Source organism: Narcine bancroftii, chromosome 1, assembly GCF_036971445.1.
Source record: "Narcine bancroftii isolate sNarBan1 chromosome 1, sNarBan1.hap1, whole genome shotgun sequence".
Lineage (NCBI taxonomy): Eukaryota > Metazoa > Chordata > Chondrichthyes > Torpediniformes > Narcinidae > Narcine > Narcine bancroftii.
In genome coordinates, this window is record NC_091469.1 from 326,016,961 (window position 1) to 326,034,345 (window position 17,385).

The window sequence follows — 17,385 nt, forward strand, 5'->3', positions numbered from 1 at the left end:
GCAGATTGTTCTTTTTTGCTGCTTTGCTTAGTTCAAATAGTTCTTTGTTCATGGTTAACAATTATTCCTTTTAATAGATTTACAACCCTGATTTGAAACCTTCTGTTGAAATATCTTCCAAGATTATCTCTTTTGCATCCTCTCTCAGAGCTTGGATGTCCTTACTACAGTACGATGTCCAGAATGGAACACAATACTCCAGATAATATGTAGCGGCTCAGCACAACTTTCTTGCATTTATATTCCTTGCTCCTACCAAATTTTGAAACCCAGGTATCTCAGCTCAAACAGCCACATCGATTTATTCTGTTCCCTTCAAAGATATAGAGGTGAGAGTGTGGTGATGGAGAAGTTGGGCATTGGTGTGTGAATTGATGTGAAGAGAAAACAAAATGAACTAAAGGATTATTACAAATCTGAAAATTAACTGGAGTTCATAATTCCATGTTAATGCCCAGCAAAATAAAAAATTTTATTTCAATAAAAATGCATAAAAGGTTGAGATATAGCCCCACATTTACATTCTGTAATCAAGTCTTTTAATCCCCACTCTGACAATCTCAGCATTGATGGAAATGCTTGCAGCTGGAAGAGGCCTCCAGACTGGACAATCCTGACCATGAGCTCAACTCCCATTTCATGCATTTGCTCAACATTCGAGACTGAACCCATCCAACACTTATCGATCAAGCTTAATCTTGTGAGCTGCAAGTGTTCCAATTTCAAGAGACATCTGAATGTTAATTTGCAAAAGCTTTGATGTGAAATTGATCACCATGATTATTTGGTTACAGAGAATTTATTTTCACCAGGGTATCAGCCAGTGAGAGCGAAGTGGATTGGAAGACACAACCCATACTGGGCAGCAAAGTGAATTGTCAAACAAAGACCACCTGTACATTGGAGTAAAAATGCCTAATATCCCATCTGGGCATTCTCCAGGTAGGTGGCATTAACAGCGACTTCTCTGGTTTCTGGTAACCCACTCCCTGTTCTCCCTGTCTTTCTTCTCCCTCTGTCTTCGTTCCTCCAGTTCTCTACCCCCTTTAGCTCTCCATTCACAGAGCCATTCCCCCTCCCCCAGTTTGCTGGTGTGCACTCCCTCCCTTATCCACCTATTAGCTCCTGCCTGTGGACTGTACTCTCGCCCCCCACCCCCACCATATTGTTAGGGTGTCTGTCTACATTTTTCTCATAACTTGAATGAGGACTGAAACTTGAAACATTGGTTATGTATTTTTATCTTTGCTATATGAAGTACCCTGCCTGATCTGCTGAGTTTCTCCAGCATTGTGTTTTTACTTCAAAGTTCAAGGTTACTTTTATTGCCATGCAACAATACAAATCTAATGTACACGGATATACTTCAACTTTTGCCTGTTGTAAAGGCAAACAAAGTTGCCAAGCGCATTGCCCCTCGCGCCACTAATAAGAGATAGAGTAGCAAAAGAGAATCCCTTCAGAGACAATGAGTCTGAGTCTCTGTAGATTCACTCCAGAGCTTCTGCAGCCTCTGTTCAGCAACCTGAGCTCCAGCCCCAAACCTCTGATACAATCAGGAAGCCTTCAGCACCTGAGGCCTTTCAGGGGCCCTTCTTGCCTTCAGCACCCTCTCAAATTATCATCGAAATATCTGGTTCCCATAAGCCAATTTCCAGCAGGCTTCAACCTGGGGTGACCCCTTCGATTGCAAGTTGCCAGCACCCTGTAGCCTGCATTAGTCCTTCGACCACAAGTTGCCAACTGCCCGCAGCCTGTGAGGGTCCTTTTTTTTTGACATTGCAATCAATTTAAGCAAGCTACAGCACTCTTATCTTAGTAAAAGCAAAGTAATTTCTCCACGAGTAATGGACAGGGTGGTGGGGGGGGGGGGTGGGGTGGGGGTGGTGGTGGTGGAGGTGGAGGGGAATAATTACACCATAAATTGAATAACGTTACATTTCACAGAATGGGTAGCAAACCTCCGGACTACTCCATTCCAACCAGAAGCATTCACCAAATGCCACCTTCATTTCGATTGGAAAGGGTGAAGTTGAAAGGCAGCAGATCGAGAGATCTCTGAGGGCCAGGAGGCAGGAGAAAGTTGTGCCACTCTCGAGGGCATTAAAGAAAGGACAAATGTGTGAGAGGCCAGAATGAAGGAAGAGTGATCAAAGAGCAGATGATCCACAGAGGGAAGCATTGGAAGGTGAGGCCGAGAAGTTTAATGCATTACGTTGTTGCAGGGACACAAAGCTGGGAGCAACGGGTGAGTAGGGCTCCCTGCAGGAGCAGATTTTGACTGCACTTTTCACAGCTGGCATTTAAGAGATTGACCACGTACAGAGGGCTGAATGGCACAGGGACCAGTGGAGCTGCTCATGAGAGAAGGATGGATGACGTAGTTATTACAATTTGTTATCTTCTTATTCTTTTCCCCCCTTCTTTGTACTTGGCTTCTGCTTTCAGGGTCTGGTGAGCAGCAGTTGTACAGTTTGACAAATCACAGTGTCAGGCCGCAATCTGCAGGTATTTGTCTTGTGTGGAAGAGCTGAACCAAACAATTAATGGCCTGTGCGCCCACATAAATTTGCTAAACCAGAGCAACAGAACCCATCACTCACAACTAATCCTCTTTAATCCTCCCTGCTTTACAATCTCGCAATTAATAAAAATATTAGTTCTGGGCTGAAGAATTTCAGAGACAGATAGAGAGCCAAAAAAAATAATAATTGCCTGCCATTTCAGAGAAACACATTCTTGATGCCAGGGCCATTCATTTAGTGACAGGTGGCTGCCCTTTCTTCCATTAATCCCCTTTCTAGATCTACTGCTGGTGTCAGCTGCTGATCACTGAGGGACATCACTTTGGAAGGAGGACACGTGTTTGGATATTGAGTCTGAATCAAATGGGAAACCCGGGCCAAAACACCAAAGTTGCTTGTTCTTTAGCTGGAGGAGGAACATGTGAATTAGCCTTAAGTACCTGCCCAAACAGAAAGACTGTCAACTCAACTCAAGTTTATTGTCACCTGATTGCACAAGTACAACCTGACAAAACATCATTCTCCGGTCCTTGGTGTAAAAACATCCAGACACACAACACATACAAACAGTAGGACAAGTATTTCATCGATACAAATAAATAAATAGTATATTGTGTTGTGCAAATGAGAGTCTCGGAGGGTCAGTGTGAGCAGTTCCTTAGGTCATTCAGCATTCTCACTGCCCGTGGGAAGAAACTGTTCTTCAGCCTGGAGGTGCTGGCACTGATACTTCTAAATTTTTTTTTTTAATTTCAATTTAGAAATAAGGTACCAAGGCCATTTCAGCCGACGAGCCTGTGGCACTCAATTGACACATAATTAACTGACATCCCCAGGTAATTTTGAAGAGTGGGAGGAAACCGGAGGCCCCAGGGGAAACCAATACAGACACGAGAACATACAAACTCCTTTACAGACAGCGGGGGTGGGGGGGGGGATTTGAATCCAGGTTCCATTTGCAGTAAAGACGTTGCATTAACCACTACACCAACCATGCTGCCCTAACTCTGTATTTCTGTATCTCTTCCCCCACGGGAGCAGCTGAAAGATGCTGTGTGCAGGGTTGAAGGGGTCCTTAATGATTTTGCTATATTATTTCATCTCTTTTCTTCAGAAAGGGTCTGCAATCCAACCCATTCAACAGCAGGCTGAGGGTCAGTACCCTGGGAAGGAGCAGCAAGTAAAACTTTTGTTGCATCTATGCATTACACTTGCATATTTGACAATAAGCTGTCATTCTTGAAGGATTCACCATGGGAACCAAAAATGAGTCATCACCGCTAATAATTCCCCTTCCAGAGAAGTCAAATGGATTTAGATTTAGTTCATCTTTGGGTATCAAGAGCAAGAGATTTCTGGACCATTTCCTGAGAACACCCACTGTGGATCCAATAGGTTGTCTTCCCTGCCTTGATAGAGGATAAGGCTGGGGTGTTGACAAGTTGAAGTCTCATGCCTCTTGGCTCTTTCCTGGGGATTAATCCTCCATTTTGGCTTTCACCAGTGCTGTTGCAATCTAGCGACAGTGTCCAGCCTCTGCTTTCCTGGGGTTCAAACCTATGGTGAGAGTTGTGGGAGTCTCCATGGAAATAAGGACATGACTGGTAAAGCCAGCATTTATTGTTTTCTCCTGGAATGGGAGTCAGTGGACCTTTTCAATGCCTCACTGCAAACCATTTGATCAAGTTCCACATTACCGTTCAACATGGAGTCTCTCAATTTAGATCTGTTGAAGTCAGTGGTTAATAATTAACTATCCTTCCCTAAATTTTCACACCTCATCCTTTCAGTTAAGATGTAGGAGGCCACTCCTTTTCATTCCCCCTGCTTTGGTCATTTCTTCCCTTTGAGCATGCAAAAGGTGCCTGGGATAAATCATTTTATGGATATACTCTATGCAGGCAACATCGCATTTTTAAGTTGAAGTCACGTCTGGTATCAGAAAACAGGAAAAGAGGGGACTTTGCCTGCTAATTAATGGTGCTTGTTCAGAGTTATGTTGCCAAGGTATAATGCATTAAATATGGTGCCTATAAAACCATGTGTTACAGAAGTAGGTCATTTGGGCTATCGAGTCCATTCCATCATGAACCCCCTCAGCCCCACTCCCTGCCTTCTCCCCATAACCTTTGATACCCCGACTATTCAGATACCTATCAATCTCTGCCTTAAATATCCCCAATGACAGGGTCCACAGAGGCCCCTACTGGGTCATCCATGATGCCTTCCAGTGTTTGACTGCACATTTTCCTCTTTAAAACGAAAGTGTGGGGTGTCGAATGATATCTTTATTCTTACAGGACCTGCTATTCTCTGAAAAGATTGACTTTTCTGGAGAACAGGCAAAACAAAGTTTCTCACTGCATTGCAGTACACATGAAAATAAACAAATCCTTTCAATTTTCCAGTCCCGCCCAGCCATTCTGAACCATTGTTTCGGCTGTGACCCCCTTAGGACTCTGTTCAAAGTTTATGCACCCCACCCCCCCCCCCAACCACTTCCAGTGAAGCAGTCAAGCTTAGTTGGTTTCTTCCGCACTTCTCTCCCATGGACTACATAAAACATATTTTATGATTTCAACCCCTGCCCCCTCCCCTTAAATGTGCTGTTGCGCCCATTGAGAATGGTTGTTCTAAACCAATGTTTATTTCTGTTACAATCGGCAGGTTATCCAACTTTGCTGCAATCTAATTGTAGAATCAATAGTTCATAAGAGTATTGTAAATGGACCTAACTTAGCTTTAATTGTATCACTTACAATTTAGTTCAGAAGAATTTCCATCAGGTGAATTGTAATTCCAACCAGCAAGTTGATATGACACAGATTCTTTTAAATGGAACTTGTCTTTTCAGCCTCAGATCATAAACACCACTAAAATCAAATGTAAAACTGCTGGAGCTTCTCTGCATGCACTGAACTCAATTAAAGTCAGACTTGCATTCAACTCCAAGAGAGTCTTGGTATCTAGTCCCTGCACAACCCTGTTGGAAGTGTATAGGACTTTCAACACGAGGGCCTGGAGATGAAGTCCCTGTTTGAGGGTTCACTTTTTAGGATGGCAGTAGAAGAACCACAGCTTCGCAGCTCGTGAGTCCCGGGTTTAGTACTGCTGTCTGTGTGGAGTTTGCATGTTACCCCTGTGACTATGTGGGTTTCATCCAGATGGTCTGTTTTACTTCCATATTGCAAAGATGTTCATGTTCAAGGTTATTTATCATCTGATTATACCAGAACAACCCGATAAAAGAGTGTTCTCCAGTCTGCAGTGGAAAACAGTCTAAATACATATGCAGGCATAACACACATACAAGTAGATACATGCATTTAAAGCAGGAGTGGGCTACCTTTTTTATTACTCATTTCATTTGTAGCTAGTCATCCTGCTTGAGGCAATGCCCCTTACGAGCAGGTACTGGTATAGCTCTTCACTTATAAATGATGAGCCCAGTTCGCTATGGATATAGCTGGGATACTCGAACAGGGTGAAAATAGAGTGCAAGGCCCTGATGACCATGGTGGTGGTGGTCATGTCTGGGCAGGGAATGGCAAATGGAAAACGATGATGTTGACAAAGTACATGTTTCTGTTGGTGAAAGGGAGGGGACCCTTGAAATCGACATCAAGTCATTCGAAGGGGCAGGATACCTATATCAGGTGCGCTTTGTTGGGGCAGTAGAAGTGTGGCTTGCACTTTGCGCAGACCTGGCAGGACCTGGTCATTTCCCTGATGTCCTCAATTGTGTAAATGAGCCATACGAGTGATACCCAAGTGGCAAAGCTCATTGTGCAGTGACCGCAACTGGCCTATTGTCCAGAAGCACAGCTTCCTCTTCACACGGCATCTGGAGGCTCATTGAGAGTACCTGGCCTGTATGCTCTGTTGTAATTATAGGTGGAGAGTTTGATCCACCACTTAGTGATCTTATCATTCTTTATTTTGCCCCATTTTGCATTATTAAACATAAATGTCACTGATCACTGGTTGGGGTGAGCAGTGTAAATTTTCTGCCAGCCAGGTAATGCTTCCAGTGCCTGATAGGCTCTAAATGGCTTGGGCCACTTTCTCCATTGATGGGTTCCAAAGCTGATGGCCTTGTAGGGAGCTGTAGAGAGAGGCAACTGGCCTGAATGCCTGGTTAAGGGTAGCGATCAGAGCTACATCAGAGGCATCACTTACCATCTGGAAAGATGCATTCCCATCCACCACATGCATGGTGGCCTTTGCAATGGATCTCCATATGTAGTCAAAAGTCACCTGGGCTTCAGCTGACAATGGAGAGGAGGTGGACTTTAAAAGGGGGCGGACTTTATCTGCATAGTGAGGGACCCACTGGGCATAGAAGGAGAAGAAGCCCAGGCACCTCCTTAATGCTTTCATGGTCCTTGGGATCGAGAGGTCTAACAGGGCACGTTCAATTGGGGGTCAGGGTCAATGACGCCATTCTCCACCACATAGCCCAGGATTGCCAGGCGTTTTATCTGGAATACGCAATTACTGGAGTTGTACATGAGGTTCAGGGCCTTGGTCATGTGAAGAAACCTCTGGAGGTTTGTGTCATTCCAGAGAATGTCCATAAATGGTGACGTTGTCAAGATAAGAGAAGGTGGCCCATCAATCCGTATTCGTCAACCATTTTGTTCATCTGTCTCTGGAAAGCTGAGACCCCAATAGTGGTGCCAAAAGGAACTGTTAGAGCCATCCATCTGCCTCAAATGCTGTGTAGGGGCGTTCAGCAGAACGGATTAGTAACTGATAGTATGCAGCTTTCAAGTCACTGGTCAAATAGACTGGTACTGTGCAATTTTGTTTACCCTGTCTGAAATTTGAGGGAGGGGGTATGCGTCCAGGAGTGTGAAATGATTAATTGTTTGGCTGTAGTCAACCATTAGCCTGTACTTTTCTTCCCCTTTCACAACTATCACTTGGGCTCTCCATCGTCTGTTACTGGGCTCAATGATATTTTCTTTGAGCAGCCACTGCATCTCGGTTCTAATAAATTCCCGATCCCTCGCACTGTATCGCCTGCTCTTTGTAGCTAATGGTTTGCAATCAGGAGTCAGGTTTGGAAACAGTGGGGTGGGGCAATCAATATTTAGGGAGGAGAGGCCACATGTGGCGTCCGGCTTTTGGGACCCTCCTCTCCGCACCGTGGTTGGAGGGAGTGGGCCAGAGTACTGCATGGTCAAACCTTTAAGGTGACACAGGAAGTCCAGGCCTAGCAACACAGGAACACACAAATCCTTCAGTATATACAATTGGAACTCACAAAATTACCTCCCTTTTACAGTTAGATGTACTATACAATACCCCTGGATCGTCGCAGAGTGAGAGTGTGAAGCTAGGATACACGATAGTCCATCGGATACACTCTTAAGTTGTACCGCAGAGCAGTTGCAGAGTTAAAAAGCTCTCAGTGGAGCCAGTGTCTGCTAAGCCATCAGTCAAGTATCTATTCACCCGCATCTCCATCGTCGAATTATTCAATTGGTGAGGTATTGCTTGATCCAGGATGAGTGATGCCAATGCTCTGGAAACCCTGTCACTCCCCATGCTGATGTTGACTCTCTCCTCTTAGCCCGCAGGCAGACAAGATGGCAATGACCACGAGGCGCAGCAAGCTGGCCGCCCTCCATCTTGATCCAACAAAGGACTAGGTTGCGCTGATCTTGAGGCATGGCAAGATGGCCGCCGTGGCTTCCCGTGATGCTTCACCTCCGGTGGTGGGTCTCACCACAAGGCACAGCAAGAAGCTGGTGGCAAACAGCGCGGAGAGGCGGAGGCCAGCACTTCGTGACTCAGACATGGATCGAGCAATGATTCGGCCCTCTTTGGGTTCCCTTTAGCCCAGCAGACCTTCATCCAGTGCCCACGCTTACCACATCCTGAGTACACGGGGCATCGGATTACTATGCCTGTCCACAGAAATAGCATCCCTGGTCACTCGTGATCACAGCAGTCGGCGCTGGGGCTGCAGGGGTCGCATTTCAAATTTTAAATTTAGACCTACACCACAGTAACAGGCCCTTTTGGCCCTTGAGCCTGTGCCACCCAATAGGACCCAAATGTCCTACGTTTCAAATGGTGGGAGGAAACTGGAGCCCTCGGGGAAAATCTATGCAGACACAGGGCAAACGTACAAACTCCTTACAGGTAGTGCAGGATTTTAACCCAGGCTCCCATCGCTGGCGCTGTAAAAGTGTACACTAACCACTATGCTAACCATGCCATAATGTGTATTTGCTATATAAAGAACAGTTTCGCCTGCTTTCTCCAGCAGTGGGTTTTACTTCAACAATAGTGTCTACCTGCTTTTGTGTTTGTGTGGTCCCTACATGTCTGACAACCCCCAACCCTGGCCTTCCCCCTCTCCTCCCCACCACCACTGCACCTCCATTTAGGTCCACAAGCAGACCTGCTAGGTAAGGCCAAGCTTTACATGCCCATGGTTTCACCTTGCTAAATGCATTCTGTGGACTCAGTGTGAGCTCCTCTTCACCAGTGAGACTAAACAGCGATTGGGTGACTGTTTCACTAACCAGCTGCACTCTGTCCATAGATCCAAGGAAGAACTTTTGGTTGCTAACCATTTTAATTCCTCTATTCATTGCCTCACAGCTATGTCTGTCCACAGCTTCATCCATTACCAGTGTTATGCTCAACTTTGAGAAAAGATGCATCATATTCCTCCTGGACAGTCTTACACCCAATGCATGAACATCATTTTTCTAGCTTTTAGGTAACCCACCCTACACCCCCTTCACCTCAATCTATTCCACTATTTCTATCTCTTTTTTTCCTAAAGCCTGATCCTACTGTCTATCCACAGCCTTATGTACTGTCCCACCCTGACCATTCGCAGATGGAGGAACAACACCTGATTTTCTGTCTGGGCATTAACATTGACTTCTCTGCTTTCTTCTAAACTTATTTGCCTTTTCTTTCCCTTCACCCTTTCCAGTTCTTCCCCCCCCACTTCCCCCTCCACCCACCCACCCATCCTTCCTTCCTCCGATCGCTGTCTCCTCCCTCCCTTCTCCACCTATCATCTCCTGCCTTTGCCACTCCCCCTCTCCCCCACCCCCCATCAGATGCCTGCTGACATTCTCTCATACCTTGATAAAGGGCTCAAGCCTGAAATGTTGGTTATTTACCTTTGCCTCATAAAGGACATTATTTGACTTGCTGAGTTTATACTTTTCTCTCTGATCCTTCCCATCCGTCAATGGCCTCTCCCACTACATCGCTCCACCTCGTCCACCTTCTATCCAAACTCTTATCATTTCAGCACCTCCCCAGCTTCCCCCCACCTCTTTCCTTACGTCCAGCCCCCAACAATGCCCTGGATATACTGACATCACCCTGTCACTACTTTCTGCTCAATAATTTTGTCCTGACCCAGAATGCAATATATTGACTGTGCATTTCCTCCAGTTTCTGGTTATTTGCTTAAGGTTCTGGCATGTGTGTTTCTTCATCATTGAATCATTTGTTGTCCTCAAGTGGTCACTTTCTCGAACATCCACTTTGAACGGTGGGGTGGTCCTTGGCCAGTGCTCGGTGAAGGTGGTGGTCCTTGGCCAGTGCTCAGTGAAGATTGGTGGTCCTTGGCCAATGCTCGGTAAAGGTGGTGGTCTTTGGCCAGTGCTCGGTGAAGATTGGTGGTCCTTGGCCAATGCTCAGTAAAGGTGGTGGTCCTTGGCCAGTGCTCGGTGAAGATTGGTGGTCCTTGGCCAATGCTCAGTAAAGGTGGTGGTCCTTGGCCAGTGCTCGGTGAAGATTGGTAGTGCTTGGCCAGTGCTTGGTGGATTTTGATCCTGAGAGAAAGCTGGCATATCTTCCAGGAAGGTTCTCCAGGATAATGAGAGAAGGATCCCATACCTAAGCACCTACTTCCCTTCAACTTCTAAGTAATGGGAAGCAAAGCTTCAGAATCAGAGTCAGAATGTGTTGTCATGAATAAGTCACAAAATCCGGTGTTTTATTCAAACATTCATATTATGAACCATTTGCAACAATAATATATTTTTTTTAAATATTAGTTCACGAAAGGTACGGTAGTGTCTTTGGTTCAATGATCATTCAGGAATCTGACAGTAACGAGGAAGAAGCTGTCCTTATGCCGCTGAGTGCTCGTCTTTAAGCTCCTGGACCTTTTCCCCGATGGTAGCAGAGTGAAGAGGACGAGGCCTGGGCGGTGGGGGTCTTTGAGGATAGAGGCTGCTTTTTTAAGATACTGCCTCATATAGATCTCCTCGATAGAGTGGCGTCTTATACATGTGATGTTGCAGGCCATGTTAACAAGACTCTGGAGCTTTTCATTGATCTAAGCATGTGTACCAGACAGTGATGTAACCAGCCAGTATACTCTCCATAGTACATCTGGAGAAGTTTTCAAGAGTCATAGTGACATATTGAACCTCCTCAAACACCTCACAAGGTGTAGCCGCTGGCAGGCCTTCTTCGTGATTGCATCAACATGGAGGCTCCAGGACTGATCCTCAGAGATGTTGACAGCCAGGAATTTGAAGCTTTTGACCCACTTTGGAAGGTATTGCAGAAATAATGGAACTCAAGGGCTCCTGTGAACAAGTTCTAATGGAAAATTCTGGCTTCACCTACAAAGAGTAGATAAAACTATAGACTTCTCTAGCACCAGTCAGCATTATCTGAATCACAGAAGAAAAATTCTAGTTACATATCGATAACATTTAAAAAAAAATTCTCCCTGAATGAAGGAAATCAAGAGAACATGAACCAATCCTCATTGAGCGGTCAGCATTGGAGAGGGTCAAGAACTTGAAATTCCAAGGTGTCTGAGAATCTGTCCTGGACACTCCAAGTTGATGCCATCATGAAGAAGGCTCGCCAGCGGCTGTACTTGGTGAGGAGTTTGAGGAGATTTGATACCTCACCAAACACTCTCAAAAATTTCCACAGGTATACAGTGGAGAACATTCTATCTGGTCACATCACTGTTTGGTATGGAGATGCCAATGTTCAGTACAGGAAAAACTTGCCCTGCCACATCAAGAACACCAGACCTCACTCTATTGAGGATATCTGGTGTCTTAAAAAAGCAGCCTCTATCCTCAAGGACTCCCACCACCCAGACCATGTCCTCTTCACTCTGCTACCATGGGGATAAAGATATAAGATGAATCTGTGATTACAGGGGAATGCGTCTGAGATGATGGAAGGGTGGGTGGGGAGAGCGGAGCTGGGAGACTCAAAGAGACTGACCTCTGCAAAATATGATAGAGGTGGGGAAGCGAAGATATCACATTGAAGTTGGTAGAAGTGTCAGAGGTTAGTGTCAGATCCAAAGGTTGGAGGAGTGAAGATGAACAGCTAAAGACATAAGGACAGCTTTATTTCCTCTGTTATCAGATTTCTGAATGAACCATGACACTACCTTACTTGTCTCTTTCATTCTCTTGTAAAACTTTAGTTATTTTGAAATATGGTTTATAACAATATTTACACTTTGAGGGCTGCTGCAAAACAACAAATTTTGTCACATGTTCATGGCCATAAATTTTGATTCTGAATTAAATAGGTGCAATTCGGAAGCAACCACGCAGCAAGATATGGAAGAGAAGAACAATAATTTCTACAAACTCAACTCAGTTGGTAGCACCAGGTACAAATTAAATATGTTACATTCCACTCCACTTTGGGGCGTCATGGTTAGCATAGCACTCTTGCAGCACTAGTGATCGGGATTGGGGTTCCAATCCTGTGCTGTCTATAAGGAGTTTGTACATTCCCCAGTGAAGATGAACAGCTAAAGACATAAGGACAGCTTCATTTCCTCTGTTATCTGATTTCTGAATGAGTTTTCCCCAGGACCTGCAGTTTCCACTCACCGTTCAAAACGTACTGAGGGTGTAAGTTAATTGGGTCTAAATTGGGTGGCACGGGCTCATGGGCTGAAATGGCCTGTTACAGTGCTGATACCATTTTTTTTAAACTTCCAATGGATCTCTAAACATTGGATATTTCCAGAAATTAGGATAAATTAAATGGGAAGAGTAAAAATAAAAGTGGATTGTTTCAGTGTTTACTTTTTGCAATACTTCTATGTTCAGCATAAAAAGGTCCATCTATTCCAACAGGGAGCTGAACATCCCTCACCAAAGCTCTAACCCTGGGAACTCACCTCCCTCCAATCTATTACCCTCTGCACCATCAGCAGCTTTATGCTTCTTTGTGTTGTATAAAAGTTCAAAGTGCAGCACCTCCAATGTGCACGGTATCTCTGGAGGCCCCTCTCTCTTCTGCAACTGAGTGCAGAGAATTCAGGCTTTTCTTTAAGGAAAATATAAACTAGATCAATAGATAGAGACTTAACAGAAAATAACAAGAAGTTACAGGCTGCAGTAGCCCTGGGCCAGGTAAGCAGAAACGATCTCCCTCAGTCGATCAAGTTGTTGGTGGCACAGTTAGCCTGGCACTTAGCACAACGCTGTTACAGCGCCAGCGATCGGGACCGGGGTTCAATTCCCATGCTGTCTGCAAGGAATTTGTGCATTCTCCCCAGGTTTGCATGGGTTTCCTCCAGTTTCCTCCCACCATTCAAAACCTACCAAAGATTGTAGGACAGTTTGGTGTAATTGGATGGCATGAGCTAGTGGGTGGGATGGGCCTGTTACCATGCTGTATGTCTAAATATAATTTTAAAGTTAAAAGCTCCTTCACTAGAAGCAGCTGGGAGTGGGTTGGGGCAGGATTGAGTAAACGAAAGACTTTATAGTTAAGGCAGCCCTGGAGCAGAATAAAGCCATGGATCAGTCTGCTGGTTTGCCCAGAACAAAGGAGTTCTGGGCTACACCCATGTTACTTGGGCTGGCTGGTAGTATGGTGTGCTGTAAGAAATAAGGTTTGTATTATATCTTGGGCAAATTTAATTTATGTTTGTTGTACTTCCAATTAAAGTTGGATTAGTACTACAAACATCTAGCCTGTGGATAAATCAGTCATCTGAATAACTGTAATTTCAGATAGATGACAGAGAATTACTAAACATGAATCTTTCATATATCTGATCATAGTCCAAAATTCACACATGTAGACTGTACAAACAATCAAGATGCATCAGGACACGCACACACACACCCATACGCACACACACACACACCCACCCACCCACGCATGCACACGCACACACACACACACACACACACACACACACACACACACACACACATGCACACACACACGCACACACGCACACACACACACACAATTTTAATGAACTATTAATCTTGCACATAAACGATGAATCTTTTATGTGAAATACCTTTTCAACAGGTGAATGTGGAACCGTCAGTTGAATGTGTGGATTTATCATCAACTGATTGCAGAACATGTGCCAGCCACTTCCTGCATTGTAAACACGGAAACAGGTAAAGAGATTTCTTTCTTTTTTTCTTTTCAAAATATCTTCATTGAGTTTAATTTTAAAAATGTATATATTGATCCAATACTTGGATTGAAAGATAAAAAAAAGACAAGAAAAAAGGCAAACAATGAGCACTTCTCCAAAACATATTGAAACATGAACATTTTGTGTCCTCCTCTCGATCAAACCCCTTTTACAAAATATCTCAAAAAAGAAAGCTCCCTTATTCATCATCCCCCTCCCTCAAAACAAGGAGGAGATTTCTGACAATGATTTGATTAATTTGAACGTAGTCCTTTCAAAGGATCAGTATCTTTATCTGAAGTTACCTGTCATGGTTAGCACATTTGCCGAATGGGCAAGCACATTGTTCCTTTCAAGGGGTTTGTCTGACCAGCAGGATGCCCATCAGAAATAGTTCAAAGCTCAGCTTCTTGGAACCAACCCTTAATGGACAAATCTGAACATGAAAGTGACTGAGCAAGTGCAATTTTCCCCTTTGGTGTGGACTGAGCGGCCACACAGCTGGACAGGAAAAATCACCACTCCGAGCAGCCTGAACAGAATGGTGGGGGCTCCCCTTCTTTTCCCAGGAGTAGTCACGTTTTCAGACCCACGTGGGTTGACAGAGCACATTGCTTCCCTGTTGGCATGTTACCAGAGAGACAATGACTCTGCAGCGAGCTAACTTCACTCCCCTTTATGAGTTGCCTGATATCACACCCCTTTATGAGATGACTGATATCACACCCCTTTATGAGATGACTGATATCACTCCCCTTTATGAGGTGACTGATATCACTCCCCTTTATGAGACGTGCTGACATCACTCCCCTTTATGAGGCGTGCGACTGTTTAAAATAACAACCAGTGGGTAATTGACTCTTCCCTGGTACCTCTGTTTCTTGAGCTCTGCAGTGAGTCCCAATAAATTGGTGACCCCGACGGGTGTTCAACGTCTTTTGAGCCCCAACAGTGAAACATAGTGAGAAAGCCTGCAGAATGGATGCCACTACTACACTGCACATGGTGGCTGCGAAACTGCCCACTTTCTGGCCTCACAGACCACATCCCTGGTTCCAGCAGGATGAGGCCCAGTTCCACATTAGGAACAGAACAAATGAAGCCATCAAATTCTGGCATGTAGTCGCTCATTAGATGAAGATTCTGCTGCCAAGGTAGATGATTTTATCAACAACCTGCCCAAGGAGGATCAATACAGTGATTTTAAGGCACATCTCCTCACAACTTTCAGCATGTCTGACCTGGAAAGAGGCACACGCTAACTCCACCTCGACGATTTGGGGAACAGAAGGCCGTCAGAGCTGATGAATGAAATACTTTGTTTAGCAGACGGCCATTACAACTGCTTAATGTTCACAACAGCCTTCTTGGAATGGCTCCCTCGTGACATCACCCTGCTGCTCTCTTCTGCTGACTTCTCCAAACCAAGGGAAGTGGTAAGGGAGGCAGACAGACTTCACAGGGTACCGCAGTCTTCCATGGCAAAGTTTCAACAAGTCACCTTGGACAGTCAAGTCAATGCAGCCACCCGTTCTATGGCACTCCACAAGCTACCGAGGAAGAAAAATCCATTGGAGAACAGTGAATGGTGTTTCGACCACAGAAAATGGGCAGGAATGTGCGCTGCCGTGCAGTTACATGGTTGACTCCCAGGGAAATGACAACACCAACCACCACTGATGGCCTCGGCGGTTGGCGACCAGACTGGCCTGTTTTATGCCACTGATCAGCACATGGGATGCAAACTGTTAGTTGACATCTCAGCTCAGTTCAGTATCTTCCCACCATCCCATGCGGGAATCTTGAGTACCTCAAGCCAACTTGCTGCCAATGACACTACGATTAGCAGATATGGTACCAAGTCGATATAACTGGTATTAGGTGACACACCTTACCACTGGACTTTCACGCTAGCAGCCGTAGGACAGTCGATTTTGGGAGTGGACTTCCTGAGGGCACATGACTTGTTGGTAGACATGAAAAGGCACCGTTTGGTCCACGCCACAACATTCCATACATGCCCATTTTCTTCAGGTCATCAGCTGGCCACATTGCTATGTGTGCAAACACTCGCCACCGATGATTTTGTCAACTTATTAGTAGAGTTTCCTGAACTACTTACGCCAGATTTCCATTTAATCATGGAGTTCAGCACTAAGTAACCACCACCACGACCAGCCCTCCCCTTCGCAGATTTCCCCCTGACTGACTACTACAGGCCAAAAAAGAGTTCAAAACTATGGAAGAACTAGGGATCATCCAAAGGTCTGATAGACCTTGGGCATCTGGCAGCTAAAGACCTTGTGGAGATTACCGACACTTCAACGGCACAATTGTGCCAGATAGGTATGCGATACCACAGATTCAAGATTTTGCCACCATCCTCCATGGCAAATGTACCTTCTCAAAGGTAGACTTAGTAAAAAGTGATCACCAAATCCTTGTCCACCAAGAGGACATCCCTAAAAAGGCCATTATTACTCCATTTGGTCTATTTGAGTTCCTGAGGATGCTTTTAGCACGGTTCAGATGTTCCGATGTTTAATGGATGCCAGCTACAAGAGATTTGGCTTTCCTTTTCATCTACCTCGATGACATCTTAGTGGTCAGCGAGTCAACACAAGGGCACAGACAACACCTGTGATAATTGTTCCAGAGGCTTTGGGATTTAGGCCTTACTATCTACCTTGTGAAGTGTGCATTTTGCAAAACACACAATTGACTTTTTGGGACAGGATTTCAAACGCAGGCGCAACCCCATTTTCAGACAAAGTATCAGCCACTCGAGCCTTCCCAAAGCCCACTACAGTTAAAGGGCTACAAGAATTCCTGGGAATGGTTAACTTTTATAACAGGTTCATCCCAGTAGCTGCCAGGATCATGAAGCCCTTGTTCCACATCCTCAGCGGCAAACCTAAAAAACTGCTCTGGGCTACAAAGGCCACAGAAGCATTTGACAAAGCAAAAGAGGCGCTTTCAAAGTTAACCATGTTGGCCCACCCCTATATGCATGCCCCACTTTACTTACATCAGACGCATCGGACATTGCCGCGGGGGTGGTCCTCAAACAGAAAATCAGCGGTTACTGGCAACCCCTACACCTGCCCAAATTAAAATACAGCATTTTTGACAGGGAGTTGTTAGCACTTTATCTGGTCATTAAATATTTCATATATTTTCTCAAGGGCAGGCATTTTATTACATTTACTGACCATAAGCCTCTAACGTTTGCCCTTGCTAAAATTACAGATCCCTGGTCAGCGCGTCAACAGAGACATTTAACCTACATTTCTGAATTTACCTCTGATGTGTGGCGTTTGTCCAGTAAAGACAATATTGTAGCTGATGCCTTTTCAAGGACAGAGGTCAATGCGATTACAGGAGGGCTGGATCTCCAGGCTCTTGCAATAGCCCAACAAGAGGACCAGGAGG

At 45.0% G+C, this 17,385-nt stretch overlaps 1 long non-coding RNA gene across 4 annotated transcripts in view; it reads right to left on the minus strand.

Annotated features, from left to right (window-relative positions):
* Window positions 1-14,669, minus strand: part of LOC138748048 (uncharacterized) — an 81,078-nt gene extending 66,409 nt beyond the window's left edge. For 3 of the 4 annotated variants that reach the window (XR_011347772.1, XR_011347773.1, XR_011347770.1), the window contains exons 1-2: window positions 14,259-14,669; window positions 13,828-13,910 (exon numbers count right to left, since the gene is read on the minus strand). This is a non-coding gene — a long non-coding RNA (uncharacterized lncRNA). The remainder of the gene's footprint in view (window positions 1-13,827; window positions 13,911-14,258) is intronic. The other variant, XR_011347771.1, reaches the window with a different exon arrangement.
* Between the last annotated feature and the right edge of the window lie 2,716 nt (window positions 14,670-17,385).